Here is a 16,514-nt window from a genome sequence, read left to right as displayed (position 1 = left end):
CCCTCTCCCTGCCCCTATGGGCAGCTCAGCCCACTCTCGCCCTGCCCCTATAGCGGCTCACCCCACCACTATGGGCAGCTCACCCCACCCTCACCCTGCCCCTATGAGCAGCTCACCCCACCCTCACCATGCCCCTATAGCGGCTCACCCCACCCTCACCCTGCCCCTATAGTGGCTCACCCCACCCTCACCATGCCCCTATAGCGGCTCACCCCACCCTCACCCTGCCCCTATAGCGGCTCACCCCACCCTCACCCTGCCCCTATAGCGGCTCACCCCACCCTCACCATGCCCCTATAGCGGCTCACCCCACCCTCACCCTGCCCCTATAGCGGCTCACCCCACCCTCACCCTGCCCCTATAGCGGCTCACCCCACCCTCACCATGCCCCTATAGCAGCTCACCCCACCCTCACCCTGCCCCTATAGCGGCTCACCCCACCCTCACCATGCCCCTATAGTGGTTCACCCCACCCCTATGAGCAGCTCACCCCACCCTCACCATGCCCCTATAGTGGCTCACCCCACCCTCACCCTGCCCCTATAGCGGCTCACCCCACCCCTATGAGCAGCTCACCCCACCCTCACCATGCCCCTATAGCGGCTCACCCCACCCTCACCCTGCCCCTATAGCGGCTCACCCCACCCTCACCATGCCCCTATAGCGGCTCACCTCGCCCCTATGGGCAGCTCACCCCACCTTCACCCTGCCCCTATAGCAGCTTGCCCCGCCCTTAACCCGGCCCCAATGACAGCTCACCCCACTCCTCACCCCACCCCTATGGGCAGCTCACCCCATCCTCATCCTGCCCCTATAGCAGCTCACCCTGCCCTTGCCCCACCCCTATGGGCAGCTCGCCCCGCCCTCACCCTGCCCCTATAGCGGCCCACCCCACCCTCGCCCCACACTTATGGGCAGATCACCCCGCCCTTGCCCCGCCCCTTTAGTGGTTCATCCTGCCCTCGTGGGCAGATCACTCCGCCCTTGCCCTGCCCCTATGGGTGGATTGCCCTGCTTCCGGGCGCGCCACCCCAGGCGCCTGAGCGGCTTCCTCATCTGCTGACGCTATGTAAAAATCGCAAAGAATTTCTTTTTGCTCTCTGGCTGGCTCTCCTTCTCTTCCTCTTTCTGCCATGGAGGGGAAGGTCAAAGCAGCCTCCCAGCAATGATAGCGGCAGGAGGAGCCACTGGCCATTGACGCCTTGCAGCTGCTTCGTTCAACTCCCCCCCCCCACGATGTCCTAACGTCATGCATGCGATGCTGGGACACTGTGTGTGTGACGCAGTGGCGTAGCGTGGGTTGTCAGCACCCGGGGCAAGGCAAGTAATTTGCGCCCCCTAACCCGTGGATTTGCGCCCTCTAACCCTAACCCCCAGATGTTGCGCCCAGTGCGGCCGGCCCCCCCGCACCCCCCACGCTACGCCACTGGTGTGACGTCATGGCCCTCGCAAGCTGGCACCTCTGCTTCTCATCTTGGGATCTACACTGCCAAAGGTAGAGATATCTGAATCCAGGAAATTTGGCTCAGGGCAGGTACCGATGCTGGGAAATACTTGCAACAAGCCAAGTATTCGTTCTGGGAAGGAACAGTTCTTTCCCAGAATATGAAAATGAAACAGGTTCAAAAACAAAACAAAAAGCAAGCAAGCAAACATCCAACACAACAACCCCCCCACCTACAGAACACACACACACACACACACACACACACACACGTACTTATGTTACAGAAAACTGAATTTCTGTTTAAACATTTCAATATTGTTGCAGGCTGCCCCAATCTCTGAGTGGAATGAGATTCCAAAGGGGTCCAGGCGTCTACCCAGACATCGGTTTCTTCCGAATGAGGAACAGTGGAGACTCTGGTGTCTTTTGGATATCTCATTTATTTACACAGATATATACAACCTGAGCCAACGATGGAGGGGTTCCCATTGTTAACACCCCAAGAAGGACCGGCTTCTTCCATAGCCACAGCCTTGGATCCCAGCAGAAATCAGGCATATTGTATGTTCAGTGGCCTGTGTTTGCCTGAGCTTGAGTATGGAATAAAGATTCTGAGCTCCTGTGTTCTGATTTGATACATGATGTCCAATCACAGAACATTTCAGGATTTGGGCCTCTGCCATTGGCCCTTGAACTCTGAGTTGTGATTTGCAGCTTGGAAGTTTAGACAGCCAGTCACGTTGGGAGTGGGAGTGGCCCAGGCTTTTCAGGAATGTATATAAGCAGTTGCTTTGACCCTGTTTCCCAGTGGTGTAGTTCAATAAAGGTTCTTCCTCCGACATTTCTATGGCAACAACATCTAAAGAACTCTATGTTGGTGACAATCTGGAGAAATCCAGCACCCAATCTACATCTGGACCTTTGCCTAATGTTCCAAAAATTTATCAGAACGATCAACCTTCTCTACTGGTGAGACAGGATGGACAGATCTTCCGAATTCGAAGCTGGCTCTTTGTTGGCCAGTGATCCATATTTTATAGCACATGCCTTATTAATACTCCCACAGCCACAGATGGAACCAACAGTCCACCAATCAATCCAGGAGGGAGAGGGGGATTGACAGTTAACAAAACACTGTGAGACCGCCCTCCCCGCTTGGGGTGCAGTTGGTTGGGTTTTATCTGTTAGGAGAGGCTCAGAACTTACAGGGTTAAGAGTTCTGAGTGATGACGCCTCACATTCTGAGGGCGGGCTTAGAACACTGAAGGGAGTGGTTTACTGTATTCTTTCAGTGTGCGTGTTTGCTCCAAGGAGAGAGCAAGCGAGATGTCCGCTCTGTCTCCAGGCAGGAGATTTATAGCTGTTGTGTTTTGCTAAGGAATAAAGACTTTAAGATAAGGAGACTGCTGCGTTTCAGCCTGAGTTATTACCACACGACAGAACGTTCCTGCTTCTGCTTCCGCTGTGTTTTACGCTCTGCTGCGTCAAAGGTCCCAGGGGGGAAGACCAGAGCTGCGCAAGAGAAGTGTGCCGGACCCCTGGACGTAATTGACCCCGAACAGGTTATGGAGGTCAGCAATAAAGATAAGCAACGTTCGTGCGTGTGAGGAGGCTGCAGCCAGAGGCCAGCCGATGAGACGCTGGGAAGTGAAACTGCAGGCAAAGAGGCTGAGGAGCAGCCAAAGGCCAGCTAAGGAGTAGCTGGTGCCAGCCAGGAGTTCGCTGGGAGGATCTGATCTGCCGGACCGGGAGGTGCTACTGTACCTGTAAGTAGGCTGGGCCCCCGGGGGAGAGATGGCAGACAGCCAGAGGTCGTCAATCCCTCTTGATAAGGTAGACGGGAGCAAGCCCTGGGCCGAGAGAAGGCAGGCACTGAAGAAAGCAGTGGGAGCCAGGCGAGAGGGGGCTGAGAATTGCTCTGAGGAATGCCCAGAAGGCCCAGAGGGGGCTGGGACTGTGTTGGAGGGCTGCCAGAATGCCCCAATACGTGAGCTGCGTGCTGGAGAACAGCTGAGAGAAGAGAGGAGCTTTGCACCAGAGAATGGAGTTGCAGGCCATTCCAAAGGTCTTGAGAGTGCCCAGGCTGTTTGGCAGGAGCTGGAGGGGGTTTGCAGAGAAACCACAGCAGAAGCCAAAAGCCATTTTCCCAACGGCAGAAAAGCCTCAAGGAGGAGTGCTGCTGGAAAGGTTGGGGGGGCAGAGAAGACCAAAGGCAAGTTTGCAAAGTTTTCCACTAGGCGATGTTTTGTTTGTGCCTCGGCTGAACACCTGCGTCGCAACTGCCCACAGAGAGCAAAGGAGCCAGGGCAGGATATGTCCAAGGTCGTTTCCCATGGGAACCAGCCGGGTTTCCATGGCAACAGAGGGAGCAGGCGTGAGAAAGCTTATCAGCTGACTGCTTCGATGGCTGTTTTGGAGAACACCTGCAGCGAGCGCCCCAAGGTCGGGGGCAGCAGGAAGTCAGTTGCTAAGGCAACAAAGAAGGACAACTCCGGAGGGGGGAGAGTCCTACGTTGGGTTGTTGACTCGGCTGCAAATGCCCATTTGGTAACAGCGCCACCTGATGGACAAATGTGGAACTGCAAGGCTGTTTCAACTGAGAAAACAGTTAAATTTGCTACAGGTTCACAGGGACGTGTAACCCATGTTTCTAACATGTTTGTCTCTTTCTTACAGGCTGAATTGAAGGTTTATGTTCTCCCTGAGATAAAACATTGCTTGCTGTCTGTACCTTGTCTTTTACAGGAGGGATATTCTGTGAGTTTTGAAAAAGATGTTTGTACAATTTCCAGAGATGGGAAGGAGCTCGTAAGTGTTGGAAAGGATCAAAACAACCTCTTTGTTTTGGAAACACCACTGGAGGGTGAGGGGAATATTGGGAAAGCCACTGATCACACTCATGTGTCGTGTGCTTGCGTGTGGCACAAGAGGATGTCACATGGGTCCTGTGAGGACGTCCAGATGTTATCAGAGTGCACCAAAGGTTGCAAGGTAAAAGAATGTGGTCAACCTTTGAATTGCAAGGCTTGCAGAAAAGCCAGAAACAAGGGATTTAATAATCCCAGGGTGGAGAGAGTAACCACAAAGCCTTTTGAGCTTGTGCATGCAGACCTTTTAGGTATGCCACAGCCAAGTCTGGGCAAGGCCAAGTGGCTGATGGTGCTGACAGATGATTATACGCAGAACGCATGGGCGTTCACGCTGAAAACGAAGGAGGAGGCAACGCAACTGATCAAAGATTGGGTTGCAGAGGTGGAACTACGGTTCTCCACCAAGGTGCAAGGGTTCAAATGTGACCGAGGTTCAGAGGTCACTGGGTCTGCTCTAAAGGGTTTCTTTCGCCAGAGGGGGATACGTCACAAGGTGACTTCTCCTCAGGAGAGTGGCGTGGCAGAGCTTAGGAGTAAAGCTCTGGTTCGAGCATCCGAGATTCTACTGGATGACTCTGGTTTGCCTCACAGTTTTTGGGGGGAGGCGGTAAAAACGGCCAATTTCACGATGAACAGGTGCTACAATGCAGTGGTAGGTGACACCCCGTATTTCCTGCTTCATCGGCAGAAGCCGCTTGTGCATTTCTTTCGCACTTTTGGTAGCAGAGCCATGGTGCCTGTACCAAAGTTTCTGCAGCAGGAGGGTGGCCCAAGGTACCAGGAAATGATCTTCTGTGGATATGAGCCTGCGACAAAAGGGTGGAGATTCACATATCCAGAAGGTGATCAGACCAAGCTTCTGGTCAGTAAACAGGCTGAGTTCTTTGAGCAGGATGGTTGGGCAAGGCGCAAAGCGCGCTCTGACGTTCACTCAGATTGTCTGTCTGACGCTGAGGAGGAAGGAGAGCCAGAGCCTGAACCTGCTGGTGGAGACCAGGTCCCTGAACAGAGTAGGGCGTCTCCACAGGTTGTTAAGGGAGTGTCCAAGAGTGAGCCCTCATCTCCTGTGCGCATAATGGAGAAAGCTCACAGACGTGTCAAGTCAGAGGGGGAGTCTTCTGATGAGGAAGACGCACAAGCTGGCCCCAGTGGGTCAGAAGGAGCACCCCAGTTTGTGCCCAGGCGGTCATCGCGGGCTACAAAGGGAATTCCACCTGAGAGGTTTCAGGTCACAAATGCGTGGGTTGGTTTCGTACAGTGCGAACCTAAGGTTTGTGAGGTTCAACAGGTGCCTAACAACGATGCCAGGAAGGGGCGGAAGGCAATGGGGAAAGTGTTGAACACTCAGAGGTCCTCTCAGAACGTGATTCGAGAGGGGGTGTTAGGAGAGGCTCAGAACTTACAGGGTTAAGAGTTCTGAGTGATGACGCCTCACATTCTGAGGGCGGGCTTAGAACACTGAAGGGAGTGGTTTACTGTATTCTTTCAGTGTGCGTGTTTGCTCCAAGGAGAGAGCAAGCGAGATGTCCGCTCTGTCTCCAGGCAGGAGATTTATAGCTGTTGTGTTTTGCTAAGGAATAAAGACTTTAAGATAAGGAGACTGCTGCGTTTCAGCCTGAGTTATTACCACACGACAGAACGTTCCTGCTTCTGCTTCCGCTGTGTTTTACGCTCTGCTGCGTCAAAGGTCCCAGGGGGGAAGACCAGAGCTGCGCAAGAGAAGTGTGCCGGACCCCTGGACGTAATTGACCCCGAACATTATCTTCTAGGGGTACTTACCCTATCAAACCTTCACCTCTTCCCCATATCATTTTGACCCAGGAGTCCTGGCCTAGGGATGACTTGTTAGTGAGGGGATGCTACCCCTCTATTGGGGAGACTAGTATGGAGTCTGGGATTTCCACTGGAATGGCGGTGGGGCTAGATATCACTATCGACGAAGAGTTTTGAGGTGCAGTGATGCTCGAACCCCTTCCAATCTACGCACCATCCCAAGGGACGAGGATAGGGCGAGCAGGGATTACCCACCTCTGTCATTGGTGCTGTGCAATGCCAGGTCCATAGGCAACAAAACCGCCACCATGCGTGACTTTTTTGTCTTGCAGGGGGTTGACCTGGCTTGCGTGACGGAGACCTGGGTATGGGAAGGCGAAGTAGTCTCCCTACATGAGATAACACCCCCAGGTTTCTCTGTCCTCCATCAATCGCGGACTGTGGGTCGGGGGGGGGGAGGAGGAGCGTTGTTAATCCGGGAGGATTGCTCTTTCAGAGCTCTGCCAGCACTGGCGATCTCCGGCATTGATTGTGTTGTTCTTGTGTGGGGCACCAAGGAGAGCTTGGCTGTCTGGCTGGTGTACCGACCACCCAGCGCACCAGCAGCCACCCTGTCAGACCTGCTGGAGGTGGCGGCGGGCTCGGCCTTGGAGTTCCCAAGCCTACTGGTTTTGGGAGACTTCAGTGTCCATGCCGATGCTGCCCCCTCCTCACAGGCTCTGGACCTAGTGACTTCCATGGCAACACTAGGGCTCTCCCAGTTTGTTTTGGGCCCCACTCATCAAGCAGGTCACACGCTGGATTTGATCTTTGGTGCTGGCATAGATGTGATCATGCTCCCCCCTGTGGAAGAGCCATGGTCTGATCACTACGCTCTGAAAGCCAAGATTGACTTCCCGCTCCTCCCCTGCTCGGGTGGCGAGCCTATTTGGGCTTGCCCGCGAAGGCTGATGGATCCTGATAGATTCCGTCAGGCCTTGTGGGACCCTGCTCCTCCTGGCGACTCAGTCTCAGTCAGTTTTATTGCACATAGCCAAAGGCTGCTGCAATGTACACAGAATTATTTGACAATTAAAAGAAAATATACTGAATTGGTAAAAAAAGACTTAAAACATTTATATTATTAAAACATTACGTACTCTAAACAAAGCTATAAAAGTACCCCAATGTACAAATAAAAACATTAAATGTACAAATAAAAACATTAAACAGTAAAATTCATAAGCTAAAATCATCACATGGTCACGAATGTTAAAAACAATATCAATTGATACAGTGTGCAATTTATACTCAGAGTTTGGTGACAAAGATAGAGCATAGCCTGAGGTAGATAGATAGGATCAAATAAATTCATCTCCTTTACAGTTAATGGCTACCTTGGCTATATAATTTGCTCTAATTTTCCTAGCAGCAGTTGCAAAAAGTGCTACCCGCCAGGTCACATACTTATCTGTGTCTGCAAGGAGATATAACATCATATCAAGGGGGTTCTGGTCAGGGGACCCTGTCATTATAGGTACCAAAAATCTTTTTCTTGCATCATTATATAACGGACAGTGCAAGATATAATGCATAAGGTCTTCTACTTCAGAACATCCCCTAATGCAAACACGTTCGTTTTTTGGTATGCCTCTATGTCTCCCATCTCTATAAGCAGAGCTTATTGTATTTAGTCGTAGCTCTGTAAAAGCTTTTTGAAGCTGTGCAAAAGTCAATTCATTAAAATAAGAGATGTGTTCATTGACCTCTCTAAGTTTAAAATACAATGGGGCGCATGTGGATGTGCACATAGAGTTTAGATCGTTTTTAGTTGCCACTGCCCTTATGGTTCGTTTAAAAATATTTTTCTGTGAATATAAGGGGAGTTCTTTAATCTCAGTCACTGAGAGATCATATTTGCCCATCAGTTGGGCAGCATGATGTACCCAGTTTTTAAGGGGTAATCCATTTGAGAGCTTAATCAGGCATTTTTTTGGTAGCCTAGTGTTATCCATCTGTTGAACTCTAAACCAGTAGCAGAGAATTCTTTTATCTATTTGGCTCTCTATGCTCAACATGCGAGTTTCCAACCTGACCATGGCAGATTGCACGTCTTTGGGTAAACCTAAAAGAACTCTTAAAAAATAATTCTGTGGGGGTTCCAGACCGGAGACCTTTGAGGTACCCCAAACCTCTGCACCATATAAAATCTGGGCCATTGTTTTTGCTTTATACACAGATAGAGCCGGGTTGACCAGATTTCCACCTTTACATGCAGCGAATTTCAGAATGGCTTTTGCTGATTTAAAGGCTTGCAATTTAATATTGGATAGCTGTGTATTCCAAGATGCCGTTTCTGAATAAATCAATCCCAGATATTTAAACGTATTTACTTGGTTTATGATGTGTTCATCCAGGTGCCAAACATGCTTTTTAGAACGCTTCCCAAATACAATGACCTGCGTCTTATCATAGTTTATAGATAAAGCATTCCTCTTGCAATATGAACTTAATTTTGCAAGCAGCCGTCTCAGGCCCACCTGGGTTCTAGATACCAGTACTAGGTCATCAGCATACATTAAAACTGAAAGTTTTTGGTCGAGAATTGTGACAGGGGCAAACTGTGGGCCCTCCAGTTCTTTAACCATGTCATTAATATAAAAATTGAACAGGAAAGGTGCCAAAATGCATCCCTGTTTGACTCCAGTAGTGGTCTTAATTCTAGCGGTGAGGTGGCCAGCCAGATCCACCTTTACTTGTATTGATGTGTCAGTATATAATGTTTTGATGAGAAATAATAGACGGAGGTCTATATTTGTCTTTTCCAATTTTTGCGACAATGCGTGTCTTGGGACCGTATCAAAAGCTGACTTTAGATCGATAAAAGCAACATATAATTTTTGCTTCAAATTATGGATGTATTTACACAGCAGAAAGTTCAGCACAAAGCACTGGTCCAATGTGGATTTCCCTCTTTGGAAACCTGCCTGGACTTCAGAAATCACCTTATTTGTTTCTGCCCATTCTTCTAGTCTCCCAAGAAGGAGCCTGGCATATAGTTTGGAGGCTACATCTAACAAACTAATGGGTCTATAATTGGCAGGGTTTTTCTTATCGCCCTTTTTATATATTGGGGCAATTATACTCAACTTCCACCCTTCAGGTATACGACCTGAGCTGTTAATGTATGAAAACAATTTTGCAAATATGGGTGACCAGAAATCAGGTCTTATCTTATAGATTTCCATTGGAATCATGTCTTCTCCTGGAGCTTTATTAGCTAGTTGGCTTGCGATTAGCCTCTTAATCTGATTGGGCGTGACGTCTGGCCATTCTGGCAGTTCTGATAACTGAGTATAGTAAACTAGTGGGGGTAGGTCAGGATAGGGGCCATATATTTCTGTAAAATATGTCACCCAATCCTTTCCTTGGACAGATGCTTCTAACGAGTAGCCCAGCCCATTTGTGCCTTGGGCAACCAGATGCCAAAATTTCCGTGAGTCCTTCTGAAGTGCTGCATCTCCCAATTCTTTCCACTGTTGTTCATAATATGTTTGTTTCTTACTTTTAAGTAATAATTTATAGTTGTTTCGTAACTGGGCTACCTCAGCTTGTAGGGCAAGATTGTGCTTATCCTGTTTTAACTTCAATTTTCTAAGTACCCTAGCTAGGGATTTTTTGCTATTCTGACATTCCTTATCAAACCAAGTCTGTCTCTTAAACTTTTTGTTTTTTATCACACTAGCTGTGGTCATCAGTGGGCGCATTCGGTTGATTATGTTCTCATAAAGACCAATTACGTTTCCTGTTTCTAACAACATTTCCCCCTTTAATAAAGCAAATTCATAGGAATCCAGGATCTGAATCATTTTTTCTTGGACCTGTGCATTCCATTTTAGCCTTCTATTTCCAAGTATCAGATATTCTGTTTCATCCAATAATTTAGGAAAGGCAGGAGAAAAGAATAATGACAGAGATAACTCAAGTGGAAAGTGGTCACTTTCAGCTCTGGGAATTATTCTGAAGGTATCTCGGTTAACTGGCATATTATTAGATGTTAGGATATAATCTATGGTGCTAGTAAATCCTCTGGGGGAGATAAAAGTAAAATAACCCTCTTGAACCCCTTGACCGTGCCTGTTGCATAACAAAAGGTTATGCTTTATTATAAGTTCACAAAGATGTTTCCCAGCGCGATTAGAGGTGGTGTCCATTGCTGCCCTCTGACTGATTTCAGGTTCGTCCTCCAAGTTTAGACCAGAAAATATTGTATTTTGTGGGGAAACAAGACCGATCCGGGCATTAAAGTCACCTCCCAAGATAAACCGAGGGTTAGGTGACAGAGAGTCTATGCTTTCGAGTAGTTGGTCAAGTTTATCCCAATATGATCTCAGTTCCCCACAAGACTTTACTGGAGGTATATACACACAAATGCAATAAGTATTTCTCAGGAGACTATCAGAAAGGGACAACACTAAAAAATTAGGGGTGGTCAACGAGGGACACTGTTGAATTGATACGTTAAGAGAGGTTGACACCAGCACTGCCAGCCCCCCTCTAGGCCTTCCATACTTTACTGTTTTAAGAGCTGGTTGAGTGTAACTTGTAAAACCCTGTAATTCAACCATAGTGCCCTCTTTTGCCCAGGTTTCTTGAAGAAAGATGATATCATGTGTTTGTAGATAAGAGCAGAAATCACTGTCTTGGATCTTGTTCGTCCACCCTGTTACATTCCATGAGAGAAGTTTAATTGTTTTACAGTGATTTACTCTTAGTCAATTGTTGGCCAATGTGCTCTCGGAGTTTACCGGTTTTTGAGGCAACAGGTTATTGCTAATGCTAGTGGAATAATCCAGATGTTCAATTATTTCAGTCGTCGTACATAAAGTGCTCACATTTGTAATCACTGGGCCTTTTCTTTGCAAATTGTTTGCCAATGGGGCTTTCTTGGGTGTATTTCCTGACTCCTCCTCTTCTAAATATCTCATCTTTGTCCAATGCTCCGGTGATTCTATAGTTATCATTCTGTTGTGGCCATTGGGTCTATTATCAGTCTCTGCCTCCAGTTCTTTAATCTCTTTCAATGTCTGGCTCATAACATCAAGCCTCTTGATAACTGTTTGTTGCTCTTCCTGAGGGAGATTCCTAAAGGAGCTGAGAAAATCCTCTTCCAAAGGGTTTACAGAGTGCTCAGATTCCTGAAGATGATTGTCTAGAGGAATCGGCTGTTCCTTTTGGCTCACCTGGTTATTTTGATGTTGGGCATGATCCTGCGGATTCAACTCAGACATGTCTGTTTCCTCACCACCAGCCAAGTTTTTTTGTGATGTCATTACTTCCATTGGGGATCCAGGCTTTAGTTTTGCGAGCCCCTCTGAAGCAGCAGTCCTCATCTTACATAAGGGTGCAACAATAGAATCGCGAAATACCCGGGTTGGAAAAACTCCTCTGCTTGACAATCTGAATTTCAGCTTGTGAATTAGTGAGGGCAGTCTAGTAGAGGAAAAAGTTAACATAATTTTTTGGCTTTGATTTGTGGTACTCAAAAGTTCAGTCCTAACGAGGTCGATCTCCGTAAGTCCAATGCCAAGTAAATCTGATAAATGTCGTTTGGAACGCCGGGCACCTTTCCAGCTAGGAGTTTGATCTGGCCTTCCACAAATTGTCATGCAGATCTTTTTTGGTTGGAAGATTAAGTAAGAAGAGTTTTTTTTAAGAGCCTCTGCACGTTCCATGTTGAGCTTAGGGGTCTGCTCTTGTTGTCGCCAATTTCCTTTGGTACTAAGGTGTTCTGTTGATGCCTGCTTGTTATTAACTGATAAACTGTGAACCTCTTTGGATAACTGGGTTATTTGAGAGGCAATACCTCTAATTTGCTGGAAGATATGCTCAACCGTTCTTGCAATTAGAGTTAATTGGGTGCTCTCCCTACTTGTTATTCCTTCCTCTCTGAGGAGCACAGGATCAGCTTGCGCCATTGCTGGATCCAGTTCCACGCTCTCACCTTGAATACTCTCCCCACACTCACAATCATCTTCAAGAGGAGAAAACCGGTTTTTTGTTGGTACTGTAAAAGCAGATTTGTTAAAAAAGTCCTCTATTTTAGATTGTTTGGGAACCGGTGAGAGAGCTACCTCCTCTGGATCCCTGTGGCGTTTACTAGCAGGCATAGCGTCACCGTGGGGAGTAAACAAAGAGAGGTTTCCCCAACCAGAAAAGAGAGAAAAGAATAGAAAGTGCTCAGCTTGTTCAATTTAGGAGCTTCTCTGTGTGGAGACTGCCAGGAGTTTCAGGGACAAAGTATAGAAGGGAGTTGGCGGTTAATAGCTAGCAGCTGGCGGCCTGCCCAGGATGCTTCACAGAACTTGCCCAGGATGCCTCCCACAGCATAGACGAGAAGGTGCTGCCAGACTCTCAGTAAGTTAAAAAGTAGAGAAGCAAAAAAGGAAAAATTACTTCCCTGGGTGGCAGTCAATGCCAACTACATTCCCGTCCTCTGCGGAGCTCCAAAGCCTGCTTGCTAAGCCGTCGCCATAGATGTGATCATGCTCCCCCCTGTGGAAGAGCCATGGTCTGATCACTACGCTCTGAAAGCCAAGATTGACTTCCCGCTCCTCCCCTGCTCGGGTGGCGAGCCTATTTGGGCTTGTCCGCGAAGGCTGATGGATCCTGATAGATTCCGTCAGGCCTTGTGGGACCCTGCTCCTCCTGGTGACTCATTAGATGACCTTGTCGAGGACTGGAATAACCAGCTCTTGCCGGCCATAGATGAGATCGTGCCTAAGCACCCTCTGCGACCCCATCAAAACCGGGCCCCTTGGTTTACTGAGGAGCTCCGGAAAATGAAGCGGGATCTCAGACGGCTAGAGCGAGTATGGCGATGGACTCGTGATGGAGCTTCAAGAACATCTTATAGAACACTTATGAAAGCCTATGAGATGGCTATGAAAGCTGCTAAGAAATCTTACTTCGCAGCTTCCATTGCATCCGCTAGCTCTCACCCGGCACAACTTTTTAGAATAATTAGGTCGATAACGTCCTTAGGAGGACAACCAAATTTAAGCACAAATTCGACCCACAGCTGTGAGGCATTCGCGAGCTTTTTTGCGGAGAAAGTCCTGTTGCTCCGCCGTATCCTCCCTGCCAATTTAGATACAGTGACTTAACTGGAGGCCACTCGACTGTCTTCGGGTCCAGTGTTGGACCATTTCGATTGGATACTCCCTGCTGATGTGGATAGATTCCTCCAAGCTGGTAGGCCCACCACCTGCCTCCTCGATCCGTGCCCGTCTTGGCTGATTAGGGCTTGTCTAGATGTGGCACGGACCCCCCTGGTTGAAATTATCAATTTGTCCCTTGGCACTGAAAGAAGCAGTGGTGTGTCCATTCTTAAAGAAAACTTCACTAGATCCTTTAAAGGTAAAGCTAAAGGGACCCCTGACCATTAGGTCCAGTCGTGGCTGACTCTGGGGTTGCAGCGCTCATCTCGCTTTATTGGCCGAAGGAGGCGGCATGCAGCTTTCGGGTCATGTGGCCAGCATGACTAAGCCGCTTCTGGCGAACCAGATCAGCGCACAGAAACACCGTTTACCAAGGGGGCCACTAGGGGGCGCATCGGAAGATGGCTGACAATAACATCTCTCCGACCCACACGAGGTAATTTGGAGGCTATGATGGGGGTAATTAGCCTCCTTAACCCCCCCAGGATTATGGGGGGGACGGCCCTTGCCTGCTGTGCCCTATACCACCCCCGCATTTGTGGGGATGGGGGCACTAGGCACAAAGCCCTCCTGTGGGATTTCGGCACTCCTGGACGCTGTCTCTGATTCGCGCCACTAGCTGCAAGAACTTCAAAAGAAACAATTTGGACGAGATGAATTGCACATACTTCAAGGAAGGAGGGGGAGTAAAGACTGCTGACAGAAGAGATCTCTGATAAAACAAGACAAGAATAAAACATGAGAAGATACGTCAAGATATGGTACAGCAAATGACTGAAGGGGGAGGGGGGAAAAGCTTTCCTTTCTTTTTATGTGATTAAACAAGAATCCCCTCCCCTAATGAGTCAGAAATGTCGTTTTAAGGACTTAAGCTGTGGATTTAAGGCTGTGTGGAGATAAACTTTCGAACCAAAACAATGTTTCAAGACGAATCTGGAAGGCATAAGAGTTTTGGAATGACGCAGTTAAAAATGCCATCGCCATTTTGGGAAGCTCTGTTGGAGGTCTTGAGTCTGGGAGGAGAAAGAGAGAAACAAAGCTGTTTATATATCATGGATTAAACTCCTCAGTGGGACTTAAGAGAGACAACTTCGTAATATTATGATGGAAAGAGCAATGTTATCTATGAAGGAGATGATATATGGAAACCACCTGGACTTGGATTGGAAGAACGGGAAATTCACACAGGATTATTATATTTGTGTTTATCGGCTTAAGGAGACTATCAGAAGAGATCATAAAGAAAAAAGAGAAATTATATGAACAAGATATGATGTGGAAACAGCAAGATAAGACTGGATAGAATTATGAACTCTGTTTGGACTGATTGGGACTGATTTGAACATTAACGCAGTAGCAAGAAGATGATTAGAATCCCCCTTTGGATCTTGAAGTATGGGTCCCCCCAACAAAATTCAAAATTTGGCTTTGTAATTCGGAATTTATGTGATGTGATTTAATTTGATGTGATTGGCCAGTTAATAAAAATTATTATTAAAAAAAAAGAAACACCGTTTACCTTCCTACTAGAGCGGTACCTATTTATCTACTTGCACTTTGACGTGCTTTCGAACTGCTAGGTTGGCAGGAGCAGGGACTGAGCAACGGGAGCTCACCCCGTTGTGGGGATTCGAATCGCCGACCTTTTGATCGGCAAGTCCTAGGCTCTGTAGTTTAAACCACAGATCCAATTACCGCCCAGTTTCAAATCTTCCATATCTGGGTAAGGTAATTGAGAGAGCGGTGGTTGAACAGCTTGGTAGGTTTCTGGAGGAAACATCAGCTTTAGATCCATTTCAGTCCGGTTTCCGTCCTGGTTTTGGGATCGAGACGGCTCTGGTTGCCCTAACAGATGATCTCCGTCAACAACTGGATCGAGGCAGGTCAGGACTGCTGATCCTTTTAGATTTGTCAGCAGCCTTTGACATGGTCGATCATGATCTTCTGGACCACCGCCTCGCTTTAGTGGGGATACAGGGCATAGCCCGTAAATGGCTGTGCTCTTTTATCTCTGGTCGGGGACAGAGGGTGGTGCTAGGGAGGGAGATGTTGTCGCGCCACTCCTTGGTGTGTGGAGTGCTGCAGGGTGCAATCGTCTCCCCGATGCTTTTAAACATCTTTATGTGCCCCCTTGCCCAGATTGTCCGGAGCTTTGGACTGGGCTGTCACCAATATGCTGATGACACTCAGCTCTATCTGTTGATGGATGGCCACACCGACTCGGCCCTGGACACACTGACCAGATGCTTGGAAGCTGTGGCTGGATGGTTTCATGGGAGCCGATTGAAACTAAATCCTTCGAAGACAGAGGTCCTATGGCTGGGTTGGGATGGCATGGGGATGAGGGACCAACTCCCTTCTCTTGCGGGGGCCCAATTAGTGCCATTGCCTTCCGTTAAGAGTTTGGGTGTAATCCTTGACGCCTCCCTTTCCATGGAGGCGCAGGTTACAGCAACAGCCAAGGTGACATTTTTCCACCTTTGCCGCATCAAGCAGTTGGTCCCTTACCTTTCCCGCCCCGACCTGGCCACAGTGATCCATGCGATGGTCACCTCCAGGCTTGACTACTGTAAGTCGCTCTACACGGGGCTGCCCTTGAAGCTGTCCCAGAAACTCCAGTGGGTGCAGAATGCTGCAGCGAGGCTCCTCACGGGGTCTCTGCCATGAGAGCATATTCACTCAGTGCTTTTCCATCTGCACTGGCTCCCAGTGGAGTACAAGGTCAGATTTAAGGTGCTGATTTTTACCTTTAAAGCCCTTCATGGCCTAGGACCCTCGTACCTACCGGACCGCCTCTCCTCGTATGCCCCACAGAGGACCTTAAGGTCCAGAAATAGCAACACCTCAGAGGTCCAGAGCCCCAAGGAAGTTAGATTAGCCTCAACCAGAGCCAGGGCTTTTTCAATACTGGCTCTGGCCTGGTGGAACGCTCTGCCTCATGAGACCAGGGCCCTGCAGGATCTGATTTCTTTCCACAGGGCCTGTAAGACAGAGTTGTTCTGCCTGGCCTTTGGCTTGGAGTCATTTTGATTTCCCCCCCCTTTCTTTTTTCCTTTCTCCTGTGATGAGGCTTTTAATGTTTCAATGTTTTAATGTTGTATTTTAATCTTGTTTTTAAGTTGTATTCATTTAACTTGTTTTTATTATTGCTTGTTAGCCGCCCTGAGCCTGGCCTTGGCTGGGGAGGGCGGGGTATAAATAAAATTTATTATTATTATTATTGCT

At 48.3% G+C, this 16,514-nt stretch overlaps 1 protein-coding gene across 1 annotated transcript in view; it reads right to left on the bottom strand.

Moving 5' to 3' along the window:
- LOC128408681 (C-type lectin domain family 2 member D-like) overlaps positions 1-16,514 on the bottom strand; it is a 79,659-nt gene that overhangs the window by 26,811 nt on the left and 36,334 nt on the right. The gene's annotated exons all lie outside the window — the stretch shown is intronic.

The sequence above is a fragment of the Podarcis raffonei genome, chromosome 2 (genome assembly GCF_027172205.1).
Source record: "Podarcis raffonei isolate rPodRaf1 chromosome 2, rPodRaf1.pri, whole genome shotgun sequence".
Lineage (NCBI taxonomy): Eukaryota > Metazoa > Chordata > Lepidosauria > Squamata > Lacertidae > Podarcis > Podarcis raffonei.
The sequence above is the reverse complement of the archived record's forward strand: the minus strand, read 5'-3'. Positions and strand labels throughout refer to the sequence as shown.